This window comes from Rhinatrema bivittatum, chromosome 6 (assembly GCF_901001135.1).
Source record: "Rhinatrema bivittatum chromosome 6, aRhiBiv1.1, whole genome shotgun sequence".
Classification (NCBI taxonomy): domain Eukaryota; kingdom Metazoa; phylum Chordata; class Amphibia; order Gymnophiona; family Rhinatrematidae; genus Rhinatrema; species Rhinatrema bivittatum.
Window position 1 is genome coordinate 348,962,269 of NC_042620.1, and position 18,665 is coordinate 348,980,933.

Consider the following 18,665-nt stretch of genomic DNA (forward strand, 5'->3'; position numbering starts at 1 on the left):
TGCGGGGAGGAAGGGTGCGCCTGGCAATGCCGCACTCTTTCTGCCACGGTTTTAGAGTATCGATCTGTTTATCAGCTCCAGTGGCAGCATCCTCTGCTAAGTATGTAGAGAAGGGATCAGAGTGGACTTGGAAGATCTGGAGACATTTCTAAATAAGGGAAGGCCCACGCTTTGCAAAATGCAAGCACATGGCAAAGACACAGGTCCTGGCAAACAAATGGGGCATTTAACTAACACTGGCATGCTTTATAAGCCACAGAAGCAGCAGCCCTTAGGACTAGCATCTGGGGAGTTTGGAAGTGGCAGAAAAGAGGAAAAGTGTTTCCCAATCTGATCCCATGCCCTCAACCCTTTCCATCATTCAGGTAAGAGGCAAGCAGCCCCCTGCCAAACATAAGAAGTGAAAAGCTATGATGGAAGAAATGGAACAGGTTTCAATAGCAATGCCCCAGGACAGGAGAGAAGCAGCAGTCAAAGTTAGAAAAAGGGGCAGTTCTGAAATAAATGCCCTTGATAGCCAGCCCCTGCAGCTAGTAGAGAATGAGGGCTTGAAAATAGAACTACAAGGATAAAAGTGAAGCAAGATGTTTTGAGGATCCTCCACTAGCACCTGAGGTCTTTCCACAAATGCTAATTTTCTCTCAGAGAGTAACTGCAAGGAAATGACCAACTTTTGCATTCATTCTGCCCTGTCATTCCAGTCCATACTGCTAAGGATATACTGTTGCAGTCCATCACAGGGGATGACCACCTCAGGGACAACAGGACTAGTGCAAGACAGTTATTGTCACTGTCTTCTATTGCACTCAACCCTCCTGGATAGCTGTGCTTGCAAGATCTTTGTAGGATTGCTCCCAAGCTGTTCCTAACAAGGTCCCATAACAATGCAAGCATTCACTGACACCAATACAGCTGATGGCTGAACATCTATAAAATGCTCATCCACTGCTAGAAACATAAAGTGGCTCCATTGGGACTTGAACCCAAGACCTTCTGTGTGTGAAACAGATGTGATAACCTCTACACCATGGAACCATTTCCTTGATTGATCTCTTCCTTATTACACTTTCAAACACCTATCCAGTTATTTTAGAATACTGTTTGAATAATTCATGGGATAATCGCCTCAGCCACCATTCACATTCTAACATTTTTTACTCTTGGCAAAAAATAGATCTTCCAAGAGCCATCCCATCTACCATGAAAAATTTGTTTTACTAGAGTCACTGCTGAATTCTTTTTACCACACAAGATGTTGGCTTAGGAGTTTACCTAAAGCTTCCTTATTTCGTCTCCAGTAGCCATTCCCACACTTCTTCTGGGGAAGACGATATCTGCTATGAATTCGCATGAGCTCAAGTAGCAAGCATAGAAGGAAGGGCCTGTAAATCTATCCCACGCATATAGATTGTGGGTATCCTGAAAACCTGACAGGTGGGGTTTCCACTGCACATATATAGAACCCATTGGTCTTCAACTTGCTTTTTCGGTATCTAAGTTATCCTTGCACTCAGACTCATGCCTGTTTCTGCAGCAAGTTAAAAATGGCTCCACTGGGGATTGAACCCAGGCCCTTCTGCATATAAAGCAGATGTGATACCCACTACACTATGAAACCAAATGACCCCTTCTTTTAATCTGTGAGCAACCGTCGAACCCTTGATGCCCGCCTAAAGGAGGACTAATTGAACAAGCATCTCAGCTAGAGAAGTGCATTCATTGAAAACAAAATATAAAAATGAAATCAGTGGAGCCAACTTGTTTCTTTTTTATTTATTTATTTTATTTATTAAAAATTCTTGTATACCATCGTTCATAATATACATCACAACGGTTTACATGTTACAAAATTATAAAATCAAACTGAAATATCTAAAAGGTACAGTAAAATATGATAAAAATAAAATTGTTAATCAATTATTAATAAAAGAACATAAAACAAAGATAAAAATAATGTTTCTTTAAACCAATGAGTCCTTTTTTTCAAGATAGTCAATATAAGCCTGTTCGAAAAGCCATACTTTTAGAGCTTTTTTAAAAGCTTTAAACTCTGACTCTAAACTCTTAGGGTCCAAAATGAGCTGAAGGGGACCCGTGAACTAAAGGAATCCTACTTGTTTCATTTCTGTCAAACAGAATGATTTCTATAAGCAATTATAGTCAAAAGACCCATGGAAATCATAGGCATAGCAACAGTTGCAAATGTATGGAGAAAGGTTCATACACTGTGGAGCGGGCAGGCTGCAGAGAAGGGATGGATTGGCATACCGTCAAGCAATGAGAGATATGATGTATCGCAGCGGAGCATTTTCCTAGTCTCCTATAATGCCGCAGAACGGGTTACAGTGATGCTGAGCTCGAAGAATGAGCATGTCACAGCCTTGCTCTGCATTGTTTCTCTAGACATTGTCTGTGTGAAAGCATAGCTCTGAGCTCTCTCCGAGTTCTTGGTAAGGATTTTTGCTGTGGCAGCCCATTAACACAAGACAGGAAAACAAACCATGGAGGCAGCATGGCATCACAATATCTCTGCATCATTGTAGATTTGTGTTGCTTCGCTTGCTGTTCTGTTTATCCTTTTTTGTGATTGAAGCCTTAGCTACACTTCAGATTAGTTATTTATTCTCTGTATGACTGCCAGTGGGCACAGTGTGGGCAGTGGGAGCTAGGTAGTACTGGGGATAAGCGAGCAGGCCAGAAAGTGCAGCATAACAGGCTGTATTGTGAAGCCTGTCTGTGACAGAGAAATAGTGCAGACAGGATGACACTCACTGTTTGCCTGGCAGAAGGCAAAGTGTGTGCAGTGGGCACTAGGCAGTGGGCATTAAAATACCATGGAAAAATGTTAAATCGTTGTTGTAATCTTAACATTCCCGGTGACATATATACAATGATGTGAGGGAGAGGGAAAGGCAGAACAGATGACGTAAATTTAAATTTGTCCAAAATTGCGCAGTTCTGCACTGGCACCGGCAGGTAAAAACCAAAAATGAGGTCCTGCCCTGAAACTGAAGAGGGATTTCTTCTGGACTACTACAACAGCAGGAGCCAGCTTTACGCTAAAAAAACTGGCATAGGAGCTTGATGATGTGTCACTGCTGCAGATGACAGTGAGTGTTTTTCTCTCCAGTCTTCTGTGTTCAGCGAGAGAGAAAATGTTGCTGCAGAGGTTGCAGCGAAAGCCAAATTTTCCTCCACTGATTTACATGAAAAATCTTCAGAGGGATAGCCGTGCTAGTCTGGTGTAGCAGCCCCTCAACCTCAAAAGATACTCATCAGCCGCTGCAAATAGTAAAAGGACACCAACCCAGGACCCAGACCTTGCCAGAAAAGGAGATGCCAACACTTTCCACATATTATCCCATACAATGCCATCACTGGACACAACATCATCAGCAACATGCGGGACACATTCTCCTACTTTTCTTCCAATCTAATATATGCCAACACTTGCTAGCAAATTCCCGCTTCTGTCTACATAGGACAAAAGGGACAATCTATAAGGACAAGGGAAAAGGATTTAAACCTGAGGTTAGAAATGACAACATTCAACCTTCCTTGACATTCTCTATCTGACCTTAAGGTTGCCATTCTCCTACATGAAAACTTCAAAGGAGCACTCCAGCCTGAAACTGCTGAATTGGAACTCATTAAAAATCTAAATACCATCACCCAAGGGCTGAACAGAAGCAATGGATTCATGACTCACTACAAATATGCATAAACTGAACTGTTGTCTGATCATTCTGTCTATTCACACTTACCTCAGTTGTCAGTAGGCTAAACTACAATCCTATTCACACTCTCTCCACACCGTTTCCTGCCTTTTCCCATGTCTTCTCACTGTTCTGTATATATTGTACACATCAACTGTACATCATTTCATGCATCTGATGGTGTGGACTGTGTCCTCGAAAGCTCATGCTTTAATAAAACAGTTAGTCTAAATCAGGGGTCGGGAACCTTTTTGGGTGAGAGAGCCATGAACGCCACATATTTTAAAATGTAATTCCGTGAGAGCCATACAAGACCTACCAAATTAATTTACTACAACCCCTTACTCTCCTGGCACCCCCCCAAGAACTGCCAAATTAATTTACTACAACCCCCCACCCTCCTGACCCCCCCAAGACCTGCCAAACGTCCCTGGGGGTCCAGGAGCGATCTCCTGGACTTGGGCTGTTGGCTGCCAATAGTCAAAATGGTGCTGACGGCCCTTTGCCCTCACTCTGTCACTGGGGTCGACCAATGGCAGCGGTAGCCCCTGTGACATAGGAAGGGCAAAGGGCTGTCGACGCCATTTTGATTACTGGCAGCCGACGGCCCTTTGCCTTTAATATGTCACAGGAGCTACCGCCGCCATTGGTCGACCCCAGTGACATAGTGAGGGCAAAGGGCCGTCGGCGCCATTTTGAATACTGGCAGCCGACAGCCCAATTGCAGGAGATTTTTCCCGGACCGCTCCTGGACCCCCGCTGGACCACCAGGGACTTTTGGCAGGTCTTGGGGGGGTCAGGAGGGTGGGGGGTTGTAGTAAATTAATTTTGGAGGTCTTGGGGGGCATCAGGAGGGTGGGGAGTTTTGTTAGATTTTTACTTTTTTATTAAAGATTTGTCTGCGAGCCAGATGCAGCCATCAAAAGAGCCACATCTGGCTCACGAGCCATTGGTTCCCGACCCCTGGTCTAAATGATTCCACTCGACTCCTAGTGCTTTTTTATTCAGATGAAGAGTCATTACTTGTTTTCCCTGAAATAGAAGCTATTGATAGTGTACCAGAAGGGGAAAATTTGAGAGGCCTTTATAGTAGTGTGTTAGCCACCTTATCCAGTTCTTTGATGGGGAGGCAGGACAAAATTAGGATGTGGCTGAAGAGAAGGCAGCACAGTTAGAGAGCACATCTGATGCCCTTGGCATTGTTCCTCAGAGTCCACCCACTATATCAGCTCCAGTGGCAGCATCCTCTGCTAAGTACGTAGAGAAGGGATCAGAGTGGACTTGGAAGATCTGGAGACATTTCTAAATAAGGGAAGGCCCACGCTTTGCAAAATGCAAGCACATGGCAAAGACACAGGTCCTGGCAAACAAATGGGGCATTTAACTAACACTGGCATGCTTTATAAGCCACAGAAGCAGCAGCCCTTAGGACTAGCATCTGGGGAGTTTGGAAGTGTCAGAAAAGAGGAAAAGTGTTTCCCAATCTGATCCCATGCCCTCAACCCTTTCCATCATTCAGGTAAGAGGCTGCTTGCCCCCTGCCAAACATGAGAAGTGAAAACCTACGATGGAAGAAATGGAACAGGTTTCAATAGCAATGCCCCAGGACAGGAGAGAAGCAGCAGTCAAAGTTAGAAAAAGGGGCAGTTCTGAAATAAATGCCCGTGATAGCCAGCCCCTGCAGCTAGTAGAGAATGAGGGCTTGAAAATAGAACTACAAGGATAAAAGTGAAGCAAGATGTTTTGAGGATCCTCCACTAGCACCTGAGGTCTTTCGACAAATGCTAATTTTCTCTCAGAGAGTAACTGCAAGGAAATGACCAACTTTTGCATTCATTCTGCCCTGTCATTCCAGTCCATACTGCCAAGGATATACTGTTGCAGTCCATCACAGGGGATGACCACCTCAGGGACAACAGGACTAGTGCAAGACAGTTATTGTCACTGTCTTCTATTGCACTCAACCCTCCTGGATAGCTGTGCTTGCAAGATCTTTGTAGGATTGCTCCCAAGCTGTTCCTAACAAGGTCCCATAACAATGCAAGCATTCACTGACACCAATACAGCTGATGGCTGAACATCTATAAAATGCTCATCCACTGCTAGAAACATAAAGTGGCTTCATTGGGACTTGAACCCAAGACCTTCTGTGTGTGAAACAGATGTGATAACCTCTACACCATGGAACCATTTCTTTGATTGATCTCTTCCTTATTACACTTTCAAACACCTATCCAGTTATTTTAGACTACTGTTTGAATAATTCATGGGATAATCGCCTCAGCCACCATTCACATTCTAACATTTTTTACTCTTGGCAAAAAATAGATCTTCCAAGAGCCATCTCATCTACCATGAAAAATTTGTTTTACTAGAGTCACTGCTGAATTCTTTTTACCACACAAGATGTTGGCTTAGGAGTTTACCTAAAGCTTCCTTATTTCATCTCCAGTAACCATTCCCACACTTCTGCTGGGGAAGATGATATCTGCTATGAATTCGCATGAGCTCAAGTAGCAAGCATAGAAGGAAGGGCCTGTAAATCTATCCCACGCATATAGATTGTGGGATATGCCTGGGTTTCCACTGCACATATATGGAACCCATTGGTCTTCAACTTGCTTTTTTCGGTATCTAAGTTATCCTTGCACTCAGACTCATGCCTGTTTCTGCAGCAAGTTAAAAATGGCTCCACTGGAGATTGAACCCAGGCCCTTCTGCGTGTAAAGCAGATGTGATACCCACTACACTATGGAACCAACTAACCCCTTCTTTTAATCTGTGAGCAACCGTTGAACCCTTGATGCCTGCCTAAAGGAGGACTAATTGAACAAGCATCTCAGCTAGAGAAGTGCATTCATTGAAAACAAAATATAAAAATGAAATCAGTGGAGCCAACTTGTTTCTTTTTTATTTATTTATTTTATTTATAAAAATTCTTGTATACCATCGTTCATAATATACATCACAACGGTTTACATGTTACAAAATCATAAAATCAAACTGAAATATCTAAAAGGTACAGTAAAATATCATAAAAAATAAAATTGTTAATCAATTATTAATAAAAGAACATAAAACAAAGATAAAAATAATGTTTCTTTAAACCAATGAGTCCTTTTTTTCAAGATAGTCAATATAAGCCTGTTCGAAAAGCCATGCTTTTAGAGCTTTTTTAAAAGCTTTAAACTCTGACTCTAAACTCTTAGGGTCCAAAATGAGCTGAAGGGGACCTGTGAACTAAAGGAATCCTACTTGTTTCATTTCTGTCAAACAGAATGATTTCTATAAGCAATTATGGTCAAAAGACCCATGGAAATCATAGGCATAGCAACAGTTGCAAATGAAAGGAGAAAGGTTCATACACTGTGAAGCGGGCAGGCTGCAGAGAAGGGAGGGATTGGCATACCGTCAAGCAATGTGAGTTATGATGTATCGCAGCGGAGCATTTTCCTAGTCTCCTATAATGCCGCAGAGCGGGTTACAGTGATGCTGAGCTCGAAGAATGAGCATGTCACAGCCTTGCTCTGCATTGTTTCTCTAGACATTGTCTGTGTGAAAGCATAGCTCTGAGCTCTCTCCGAGTTCTTGGTAAGGATTTTTGCTGTGGCAGCCCATTAACACAAGACAGGAAAACAAACCATGGAGGCAGCATGGCATCACAATATCTCTGCATCATTGTAGATTTGTGTTGCTTCGCTTGCTGTTCTGTTTATCCTTTTTCGTGATTGAAGCCTTAGCTACACTTCAGATTAGTTATTTATTCTCTGTTTGACTGCCAGTGGGCACAGTGTGGGCAGTGGGAGCTAGGTAGTACTGGGCCTAAGCGAGCAGTGAAGGCAGGCCAGAAAGTGCAGCATAACAGGCTGTATTGTGAAGCCTGTCTGTGACAGAGAAATAGTGCAGACAGGATGACACTCACTGTTTGCCTGGCAGAAGGCAAAGTGTGTGCAGTGGGCACTAGGCGGTGGGCATTATAATACCACGGAAAAATGTTAAATCCTTGTTGTAATCTTAACATCCCCTGTGACATTTATACAATGATGTGAGGGAGAGGGAAAGGAAGAGCAGATGAAGTAAATTTAAATGTGTCCAAAATTGCGCACTTTTGCACTGGCACCGGCAGGTAAAAACCAAAAATGAGGTCCTGCCCTGAAACTGAAGAGGGATTTCTTCTGGACTACTACAACAGCAGGAGCCAGCTAAACGCTAAAGAAACTGGCATACGAGCTTGATGATGTGTCACTGCTGCAGATAACAGTGAGTGTTTTTCTCTCCAGTCTTCTGTGTTCAGCGAGAGAGAAAATGTTACTGCAGAGGTTGCAGCGAAAGCCAAATTTTCCTCCACTGATTTACATGAAAAATCTTCAGAGGGATAGCCGTGCTAGTCTGGTGTAGCAGCCCCTCAACCTCAAAAGATACTCATCAGCCGCTGCAAATAGTAGAAGGACACCAACCCAGGACCAAGACCTAGCCAGAAAAGGAGATGCCAACACTTTCCACATATTATCCCAGACAATGCCATCACTGGACACAACATCATCAGCAACATGCGGGACACATTCTCCTGCTTTTCTTCCAATCTAATATATGCCAACACCTGCCAGCAAAGTCCAGCTTCTGTCTACATAGGACAAACGGGACAATCTATAAGGACAAGGTAAAAGGATTTAAACCTGAGGTTAGAAATGACAACATTCAACCTTCCTTGACATTCTCTATCTGACCTTAAGGTTGCCATTCTCCTACATGAAAACTTCAAAGGAGCACTCCAGCCTGAAACTGCTGAATTGGAACTCATTAAAAATCTAAATACCATCACCCAAGGGCTGAACAGAAGCAATGGATTCATGACTCACTACAAATATGCATAAACTGAACTGTTGTCTGATCATTCTGTCTATTCACACTTACCTCAGTTGTCAGTAGGCTAAACTACAATCCTATTCACACTCTCTCCACACCGTTTCCTGCCTTTTCCCATGTCTTCTCACTGTTCTGTATATATATTGTACACATCAACTGTACATCATTTCATGCATCTGATGGTGTGGACTGTGTCCTCGAAAGCTCATGCTTTAATAAAACAGTTAGTCTAAATGATTCCACTCGACTCCTAGTGCTTTTTTATTCAGATGAAGAGTCATTACTTGTTCCCTGTACGTACCCAGATCAGTCCAGACACCTGGGTTGTGACTCCGCACCAGCAGATGGAGACAGAGTAAAACCTGTCGGGCTCCCTACATATAGTAAGGTGGCACCCACAGCCCCTCAGTCTTTCTCTGTCTCCAGCAGATGGGGCAGGTCCACCCACAGTCTCTGGGATCCCTGGTTCATGTTTTCGTAGTTAGTCAGGGATAGTTAAAAAAAAAAAAAAAGAAGAAAGAAATACATAAAAAGGGTAAAAGACATTCAGAAGAAGAAAAGAGAAGAAAATTCTCCTCTGGTGTAAATCTCCCAGGGGGGTTGGGAAGGTTCTGAAAGGACCATCCCCCCCTGGTTGAGACCGCTGCTGAGGGTCGAGGACCAGGCCGAGGTAGGCAGCAGCGTCGGGGGTGACACCGGGAAGCCCGGTTCACTCACCCCCGCTGGAGCAGAAGATTCAGGACCCAAACCTTTGAATCTTATTATCATAATAAATCCTCTTAGCTATAATAATTTTTTTACAATAATGGGCAAGAAAGATACGATAATTAGTTAATGCTAAAATAGTTTTTTATTTCTTCCAGATTCTTTCTTTTCTACGTAATATAAGTTTTAATTGTCTTAGATCATTATTGTACCAAGGATTCTGCTTTTTAGTAAGTTGCACTGCTTTGAGTCTTAGTGGATTTATTCTGTCAGCTATTTCTTGAGTTGTCTTAGACCACATCTCGGTAGGATCTAGAGATGCTTGGGATTTAGATGGGTACTCAGTTAATTCTGACTGAAGTACTTCGGAATTATAGGGTTTCCTATATTCAAAAGTACATAACTTTTTTTCTTCAGTTAGAGTGGGCCTGATATAGGAAACTTTAGAACAAATTAAGTAATGATCTAACCAGGGGACAGGCCAGATGTGTGTTTTTTCATGTTTAATTAGTGTTGGATTAACAAAGATTCGATCCAGAGCATGTCCATGAATATGAGTTGCCCATGGGGTTAACAATTCTAAACCTAAGGCTTGCAGGGCTTCGACTAATATACAACATGAAGAAGAAAGAGGAGATGCATTCATGTGTAGATTAAAATCTCCTAAAAGAATTGAAGGCCTGTCGGGGTTGATATTAAGAGTTAAATATTCTATAATTGGTGAAATATTAGTTTCTAATAATCCTGGGGGTTAGCGGACTGCATATCCTTTTGCTATCAGCAAGCAGGCATTCCACTTCAAGACCGTGTCAAACCACACTCTGAGAGGGTCATGGTGACTTCAGTAGCACACCTACGATCGGTGCCGCTTCCTGACATTTGCAGGGCTGCCACCTGGAGTTCTCTCCATACCTTAACAGCCCACTTTTGCTTGGACAAAGCCGGAAGACAAGATTCCATCTTCGGCCAATCTGTCCTATGCAACCTATTCACAACTTGAAGTACCAATACCCTTCCAACTGCCCGGTAGGGTTCAGGATGCCCTCGGCCAAAATTCACCCCAGTCCCAGTGCCTTGCACACCTGGGTACATTTGGTGCATACTCTGACATCCTCAGCTCGGTACTCCCCCATATGGACAGGGATTACCAAGTCCCCGCTCGCCCTGCTCCAACCGAGGGATAGCCCAAGAAGGAACCTAACACCTCGGGGAGCCAAACTCTCTTCTTATCTTTTTTTTTTTTTTTTTTAAACAATTCCAGACTGCAGGTTTGCACCTCTACCATCTGCTGGAGACAGAGAAATACAGGTCAATACTGAAGGACTGCAGGTGGCACTCCCATTTATGTAGCAGTGCCTCAAAGTTTTGTTCTCTGCCTCCATCTGCTGGTAGGGATGCATAAACCCTCTCGTCTGGACTGATCTGGGGTACTAACAGGAACCTATTTCCTTAAAAGATGAAATGAAATGCCTAATGTCTCTTTTGCCCTGTATGTTTGTCTTGATTATATTGTAAGCTCTACTGAGTAGGGACTGTCTCTTATATGTTTTGGTAGAGTGCTATGTACTTCTAGTAGCACTATGGGAATGATAATTAGTAGTAGAAACTGGTTTGTACCTTTAGGAATCACTGTCCCATGGGTCCATGTCATCACTAAGAACATAAGAAATTGTCATACTAGATCAGACCAAGAGTCAATCAAGCCCAGCATCCTGTTTCCAACAGTGACCAAACCCAGCATTCCTGTTTCCTGTTTCCCACAGTACCCAAACACTAAGTAGACCCCATGCTACTGATGCTAGGATTAGACAGGCTATTCCCTAAGTCAGCTTGATTAATAGCAGTTAATAGACTTATCCAAACCTTTTTTAAACCCAGCTACACTAACTGCACTAACCACATCCTCTGGCAAACAAATTCCAGAGCTTAAGCTGAGTGAAAAAGAACTTTCTCTGATTAGTCCTTAATGTGCTACTTGCTAACTTCATGGTATGCCCCCTAGTCCTTCTATTAAACAGAAGTGTAAATAACCGATTCACATCTACTCGTTCAAGATCTCTCATGATTTTAAAGACCTCTATCATATCCCCCCTCAGCTGTCTCTACTCCAAGCTGAATAGCCCTAACCTCTTCAGCCTTTCCTCATAGGGGAGCTGTTCCATCCCCTTTTTCATTTTGATCACCCTTCTCTGTACCTTCTCCATGGCAACTATACCTTTTTTGGGGTGCGGCGACCAGAGTTGTACACAGTACTCAAGGTGCGGTCTCACCATGGAGTGATATAGATGCATTCTGACGTTCTGTTTTATTCACTCCTAATAATTCCTAATATTCTGTTTGCTTTTTTGACTGCCGCAGCACACTGAGCTGATGATTTCAATATATTACCCACTATGATGCCTAGATCTTTTTCCTGCGTGGTAACTCCGAATATGGAACCTAACATCTGTAACTACAGGAATGTTTATTTCCCTTTAATTTCATCTTCCATTTGGATGCCCAATCTTCCAGAATCGCAAGGTCCTCCTGCAATGTATCACAATCCATTTGTGATTTAACTACTCTGAATAATTTTGTATCATCTGCAGATTTGATAACCTCACTCATCATATTCATTTCCAGATCATTTATAAATATATTGAAAAGCACAGGTCCAAGTACAGATCCCTGAGGCACTCCACTGTTTACCCTTTTCCTTTTTTTTTTTCAAAATAATTTTTATTGGGAGGATACATGAATAGGCAGTGAATCCCACACTCAGTAGATACAACCAATATACTAAACATCCAATACAACACAAGTTGTTTAAACAAACTAACAACAACAGAGACCTCCCTCATAACTACAGCCTATCTGTTTTTTCTGTTTTCTCCCCATACCAGTTCCCCTCATACTACTAACATTTGCACCTCACTTTGCCTCATGCACACCACACGCCATTCACACCACCACACACTACCCTTCCCTCCCCTTCCCCCCTTCCCCCTCACTCTACTGAGACCCTGGGTTGCACCATTCAAGCTCATAGCCACTTGCCCGCAGCCCTTCTTGAACAGCTGTCGGCATCAGAAGAACACAAGCCTGCCAGCAGGCCCAGTACAGTTTATCCAACTTCCGCTTGCCCAGTACAAGTCTAAACGTTCAAGTTGGAGAAACGAGGCCATTCGCTGAAACCAGGACAGGACTGATGGGAACCCGTCCCGGGCTGTCCAGTTGTTTACCCTTTTCCACTGAGAAAATTAGCCATTTAATCCTACGCTTTGTTTCCTGTCTTTTAACCAGTTTGTAATCCACAAAAGGACATTGCCTCCTGTCTCATAAACTTTTTAGTTTTCTTAGAAGCCTTTCATGAGGGACTTCGTCAAATGCCTTCTGAAAATCCAAATACACTACATCTACTAGTTCACCTTTATCCACATGTTTATTAACCCCTTCAAAAATATGATTTGTGAGGCAAGACTTCCCTTAGGTAAAGCCATGCTGAACTTTGTTACCATTAAACCATGTCTTTCTATATGTCTGTGATTTTGATCTTTAGAACACTTTTCACTATTTTTCCTGGCACTGAAGTTCAGGCTCACTGGTCTATAGTTTCCTGGACGCCCCTGGAAACCCTTTTTAAATATTGGGGTTACATTAGCCACCCTCCAGTCTTAGGTACAATGGATGATTTTAATGATAGGTTACAAAATTTACCTAATAGATTTGAAATTTCATTTTTTAGTTCCTTCAGAACCCTGGGGAGTATACCATCCAGTCCAGGTGATTTACTACTCTTCAGTTTGTCAATCAGGCCTACTTCATCTTCTAGGTTCACCGTGATTTGGTTCAGTTCATCTGACTCATCACCCTTGAAAACCATCTCTGGAACTGGTATCTCCCCAGCATCATCATTGGTAAACACAGAAGCAAAGAATTCATTTAGTCTTTCTGCAATGGCCTAAACTTCCCCTAAGAGCCCTTTAACCCCTCAGTCATCCAACCGACTCCCTATAGGTTTCTTGCTTCGGATGTATTTTAAAAACGTTTATTATGACTTTTTGCCTCTACGGCCAACATCATTTCAAATTCTCTCTAGCCTGCCTTATCAGTGTTTTACACTTAACTTGACAATGCTTATGCTTTTTCCTATTTTCTTCAGATGGATCCTTCTTCCAATTTTTGAAGGATTTTTTTTTGGCTAAAATAGCCTCTTTCAGCTCACCTTTTAACCTTGCTGGTAATCGTTTTGCCTTCCTTCCACCTTTTTTAATGCATGGAAGACATCTGGACTGCACATCTAAGATTGTATTGTTATAACTATTTATATTTTTCCAAACAAACAGAGAAAAGATAGAAGCAATAACTCATATTGCAGTGAGGTACATGGCAAAAGATAGTACATAGGGGAGCAAACGATTGAGGGACAATAGAAGTGGAAATAAAAAAATAACCCTAAGTGGCACCACAAATTAGCTTAAGTATCATTCAAATAATCAAGATATGGCCCCCAAGTACTGGTAAATTTAGCATGCTTACCCTTAAGACTGTATCGTAGCTGTTCCAGATCAGCAATAGCCTGTATTTGTGAGCGCCAGTGAGGCATACTAGGGGTGACTTTTTTTTATGAATGAGAGTGATCGTAGCATCAGCCATAGTGCCCAGGGAATGCCCCCCACCACCAGTAGGGAACCCATCAGGGCCAGGACATTTACCCTCCGGTAACAACTTGATAGCTGCCTGAATTTCAAGCAGAGAAATTGGGGCCACCATAAGATTCTATTTTTAAACAATGTCTACACCTGTTGTACACTTTTAACCTCTGCAGCTGCACCTTTCAGTTTTTTTCTATTTCGCTCATTTTATCAAAGTTTCCCTTTTGAAAATTTAGTGTTAGAGCTGTAGATTTACATACTGACCCCTTCCAGTCATTAGTTCAAATTTTATCACGTTATGATCACCATTGCCAAGTGGCCCCACCACTACCACTATTACCTCTCTCACCAAATCTTGCGTTCTACCAAGAATTAAATCTAAAATTGCTCCCTCTATCGTTGGTTCCTGAACCAATTGCTCCATGAAGCAGTAGTTTATTCCATCCAGGAACTTTGTCTCTAGCAAGTCCTGATGTTACATTTACCCAGTCAATATTGGGGTAATTGAAATCTCCTATTACTGCACTGCCAAATTTATTAGCTTCCCTGATTTCTCTTAGCATTTCATCATCTGACCATTTTGGCCAGGTGGACGGTAGTATACTCCTATCACCGTACTCATACCCAACACACATGCGATTTCAACCCATATAGATTCTAATGAGTATTTAGTCTCTTGTATGATCTTTATACTGTTGGACTCTATAGCCTCCTGGATATAAAGTGCCACACCCTCCAAGTTGATCCTATCATTGCGATATAATTTGTATCCTGATATAGCACTGTCCCGTTAGTTATCCTCCTTCTACCAAGTCTCTGTGATGCCAATTATGTCTATCTCATCATTCACCGCTATACACTCTGACTCTCCCATCTTACTTCTTAGATTTCTGGCAATGGCATACAGACATTTCAAAGTGTGTTTTTTATTTGTATTAACAACCTGCTTTCAGATGATAGGGATAATTTGGATTCTTTACTTACAGGCACATGGACTACGTTTGCATTTATTGGAACCTCTCTGTTGGGATGCCATAGCTCTCCTATTTCATTAGTATCCTTCAAAGATACATTCCTCCGAACCATTTAAAAGCTGCTCTATCTCCTTTTTAAAAGTTAGTGCCAGCAGCCTGATTTCATTCTGGTTTCCCAGTTTCTTACAAAACTGAATCCCTGCTCCCTGCATCATCGTCTCATCCATGAATTGAAACCCGAGAGCTTTGCCTGCCTCTGAGGACCTGCACCTGGAATGGGCAACATTTCAGAGAATGCCACCCTGGAGGCTCCAGATTTCAGCTTTCTACCTGAAATCCTAAATTTGGCTTCCAGAACTTCTCTCCCACATTTTCCTATGTCGTTGGTGCCCATATGTACCTCGGCAGCCAGCTCCTTCCTAGCACTGTCTATAATCCTATCTGGGTGACGCGTGAGGTGTGCCGCCTTCGCACCAGGCAGGCAAGTTACCAGCCACCCAGCTAGCTACATTTATGATGACCTAACCCTCCTGGGCAGTAGCCCTAGGAGTCTTGTACTCAGTGCAAGAGGACAATGCATCACCTGGAGAGAAGGTCCTTGCTACAGGATCATCACTTCCTGCTACACCAAGATGATGTTCTCCAACCGTGAGACTTTTCTGATCCAAGGCAGCACGGGTGACGTGTGAGGGTGCCACCGTCGCACCAGGCAGGCAGGTTACCAGGCAGTCCTTCCGTTCATCAGCCACCCAACTATCTACATTTATATGGCCGACCTAACCCTGCCCCCGGTACTGTAGAGGTTACATGGGGTAAATCAATCAGGAGCCTGAGTTTTTTTTTTTTAATTTAATTTTATTTATATTCCAACTTTCAGCACTTCAAAGTGGATGACATTCAGGTACTGTAGTTATTTCTCTATTCATAGTGGGCTCACAATCTGACCCTGAGGCCACAAGGAGTGGTGACAGTGGTATTTAAACCCTGGCTTCCCACTGCTCTAACCCTTAGTCTTTTATAGCCAGCGAGCAGAGGTGTTTCAGGGATCGGGCTGAGGCAGAGCTGGAGGGGCAGAGTCAGCAGAATTTCAAATGTCTCTCTGGTACAGCACAAAAGTCGAGCCACACACTTGGAAAATTATTGTTGGTGATGAGCAGGAGTTTTACTTGTTATTTGCCTGGTATATTGAGAGAAGGTTTTTTTATTCAGATGATCTTCAGCCGGGCAGCAGTATAAGAGCGCAGAGTTCCACTGGCACCAGGAGCTGGAGCTGAGGGGATGAATCCCAGGACCGATGTCTTCACCCTGCTGCTAAGTTCTGAGAGAGAGAGACTGTAACATGAGAGAGAGATGCTCGTTTCAGCAGACATTGCACTGCTGCTGAGGATCTGTGTAGAGGGATAGTACGGGCTGAGAGAATGAGAGTTGGAATTAGCAGAAAGAGAGAGAGAGACCTGTTCAGCTGGGAAGTACAGCTGTGGGTGACAGGAAAAGGTTACACACACCCTCTATCTGAGGAAGGAAGCAGCATTTCACTCTGCAGACAAACTGTTAAGTACCAGCAGTTACTGCTCCTTTCCTTTTTTCCTCTTTGCTGTTTGCAGTTTTCCAAGCCTTTTGAGTTAACTGTAAATCCTTTTCTTATATATTAAACATTCATTTATTAGCACTGTTTCTGTGAATGATTAGTGACAGGTATTACTGGTATCAGCAGGGTCCTGCACCAAGTCTCACACTTCTTTCAGGTTTTTGTGTCAGGTAGAGCTGGAGTAACCAACAAGCATCTGAATCAGTGAGGAGGTCTTCTGACCACAGATTGTGCTAATAAATAAACATTTGACTGCTATATAGTGATTCCTCATTGTTATATTTATTGTTTTGTCTTTTCTGGGTCCTTTTCTAAGGTCTAAGCACCTCCCAGAGGAGGACCTAGTTTAGGGTAGTGAGTGGACTAAACCATTTGCTATGGCTCACTGGAGTAACTATAGAGGGCAGACAGTTCCCTGTGATCTGAGGGACTCCTCGTCTCTGAGAAATCACTGATTAGCACTGTGAAATCCCTGAATACCAACAAAATGTTTCTTCATTTATATTTATAAACTAATAGGTCCATTCAGCGGTGCTGAGAGCAGGAAGTTAGCTGGACTTACCCAGGTACGGGTTCCCGCTGGATAGACCCAAAGACAGTGGAGTAAGTTTATCTATCTCACTTCAGGGCTGCTACCCAGCTAAACATAAGCCCCACACCCGGTCATCTCTTTTTATCCAGGTAAGTTAGCCATTCATTGGCCCACAATTTTAACACTTTGCGGTTTGTCCAGCTAAATTCCAAACTCAGCCGGACAAATCCGCTGACCAAGCACCTTTAAAAGTATTACAGGGCACGAAGCGATGTTTTCAAAGTCTCCTTACCGGTTTTTTTTCTTCGAAGCGCATGCACTGCAATCAGACCAAACACACACGGGATGTCAAGGAGAAGTAAGGGAAAGGAAAAGGGGAAAGGGGAAGCATAAACAAGACAGAGAAAGGGGAGGAAAAGTAGAGAACAGCAAAGGCAGGTGGGCAGAGAGGAAGGAGGAGGGAGATATAGAGAAGGGAGGCATGGGCTAGGGGAGAGGAGGGAGAGCAGGGAGAGCATTGGAAGGAGGGTGGGAGGAGTTGATACAATAACAGGAAGGAGCAAAGGAGAAAAAGATGGAAGGGGGGAACAGGAGATAAGGCCGGGAGATTGATGGGAGAGGGAGGAGGGGAGATGCAGAGGGGGAGGCATGGGGTAGAAGAGAGGAGAGAGAGCAGAGGGAGCAGTGGAAAGAGGGATGGGAGTAGCTGCACCGGTGCTGAAGTTTGCAGGACGAGCGGAACCGGAAAGAGAAAGAAAGGAGATATGTGAGCATTTCCTGATGTCCTACTTTCCATCTGAGGTACAGGCATTGATATTGGTTATCACAAAGTTAATTGTGCCCATTTCTGTATTCAAAGTAAGGGGTAAGTTTTCAGAAGAGCTGCTAAGTGACCACAAGAGTTGATTCCGTTTACTGGATAAATTTTCAATCACAGCTTGGCGGCTGGAAATATTCCCAAATTTAGCTTAGCCGGTTCAGCACTGAGAAGCCTCCTGAATACTTACCCTGAGCAGCTCCAGAGGATCTAACCTCACTGAAGGGCCTGTCCCTTAATCTAAAAAAAATACCCACCTCTACCCTGACTCCCAATCGCTCGGTCATTTTTGATGCAGGCTTGTCTTCGTCTGTTAAAGAAAGGTTCAAACTTTAAATTGTGTAAGGCTGAATGCACATCACCATTATATACAGGGAGGACAATAATGAAAGCCATTTCTGGGGATAAAGTGCTCTTTTATCCACAGAAATAGGCTATTTGATTACTGTCCATCCTCTACACAAGTAAAGGTAGGAGCATATAACAAGGTATATTTCTGGTTTGGAGTTCGGACAGGGGGAAAACTATATGCTACCCAGCTAAACATAAGCCCCACACCCAGTCATCCCGTTTTATCCAGGTAAGTTAGCCATTCATTGGCCCACAATTTTAACACTTTGCGGTTTGTCCAGCTAAATTCCGAACTCAGCCGGACAAATCCGCTGACCAAGGACCTTTAAAAGTATTATAGGGCACAAAGCGATGTTTGCAAAGTCTCCTTACCGTTTTTTTTCTTCGAAGCGCATGCACTGCAATCAGACCAAATACACACGGGATGTCAAGGAGAAGTAAGGGAAAGGAAAAGGGGAAAGGGGAAGCATAAACAAGACAGA

At 43.1% G+C, this 18,665-nt stretch overlaps 1 long non-coding RNA gene and 3 other non-coding genes across 4 annotated transcripts; all 4 read right to left on the minus strand.

The window, feature by feature from the left end:
- Nucleotides 1-962: 962 nt before the first annotated feature.
- On the minus strand, nt 963-1,035 carry TRNAV-CAC. The gene has a single exon. It is a non-coding gene; the product is annotated as a tRNA-Val (tRNA).
- Nucleotides 1,036-1,545: 510 nt separating this feature from the next.
- Nucleotides 1,546-1,618, minus strand: TRNAI-UAU. The gene has a single exon. It is a non-coding gene; the product is annotated as a tRNA-Ile (tRNA).
- Nucleotides 1,619-5,832: 4,214 nt separating this feature from the next.
- On the minus strand, nt 5,833-5,905 carry TRNAV-CAC. Its single transcript has one exon. It is a non-coding gene; the product is annotated as a tRNA-Val (tRNA).
- Nucleotides 5,906-16,082: 10,177 nt separating this feature from the next.
- On the minus strand, nt 16,083-17,486 carry LOC115093324. The gene is made up of 2 exons (XR_003857288.1): nt 17,308-17,486; nt 16,083-16,213 (listed from the first exon to the last, which is right to left on the minus strand). It is a non-coding gene; the product is annotated as an uncharacterized LOC115093324 (long non-coding RNA).
- Nucleotides 17,487-18,665: the final 1,179 nt, after the last annotated feature.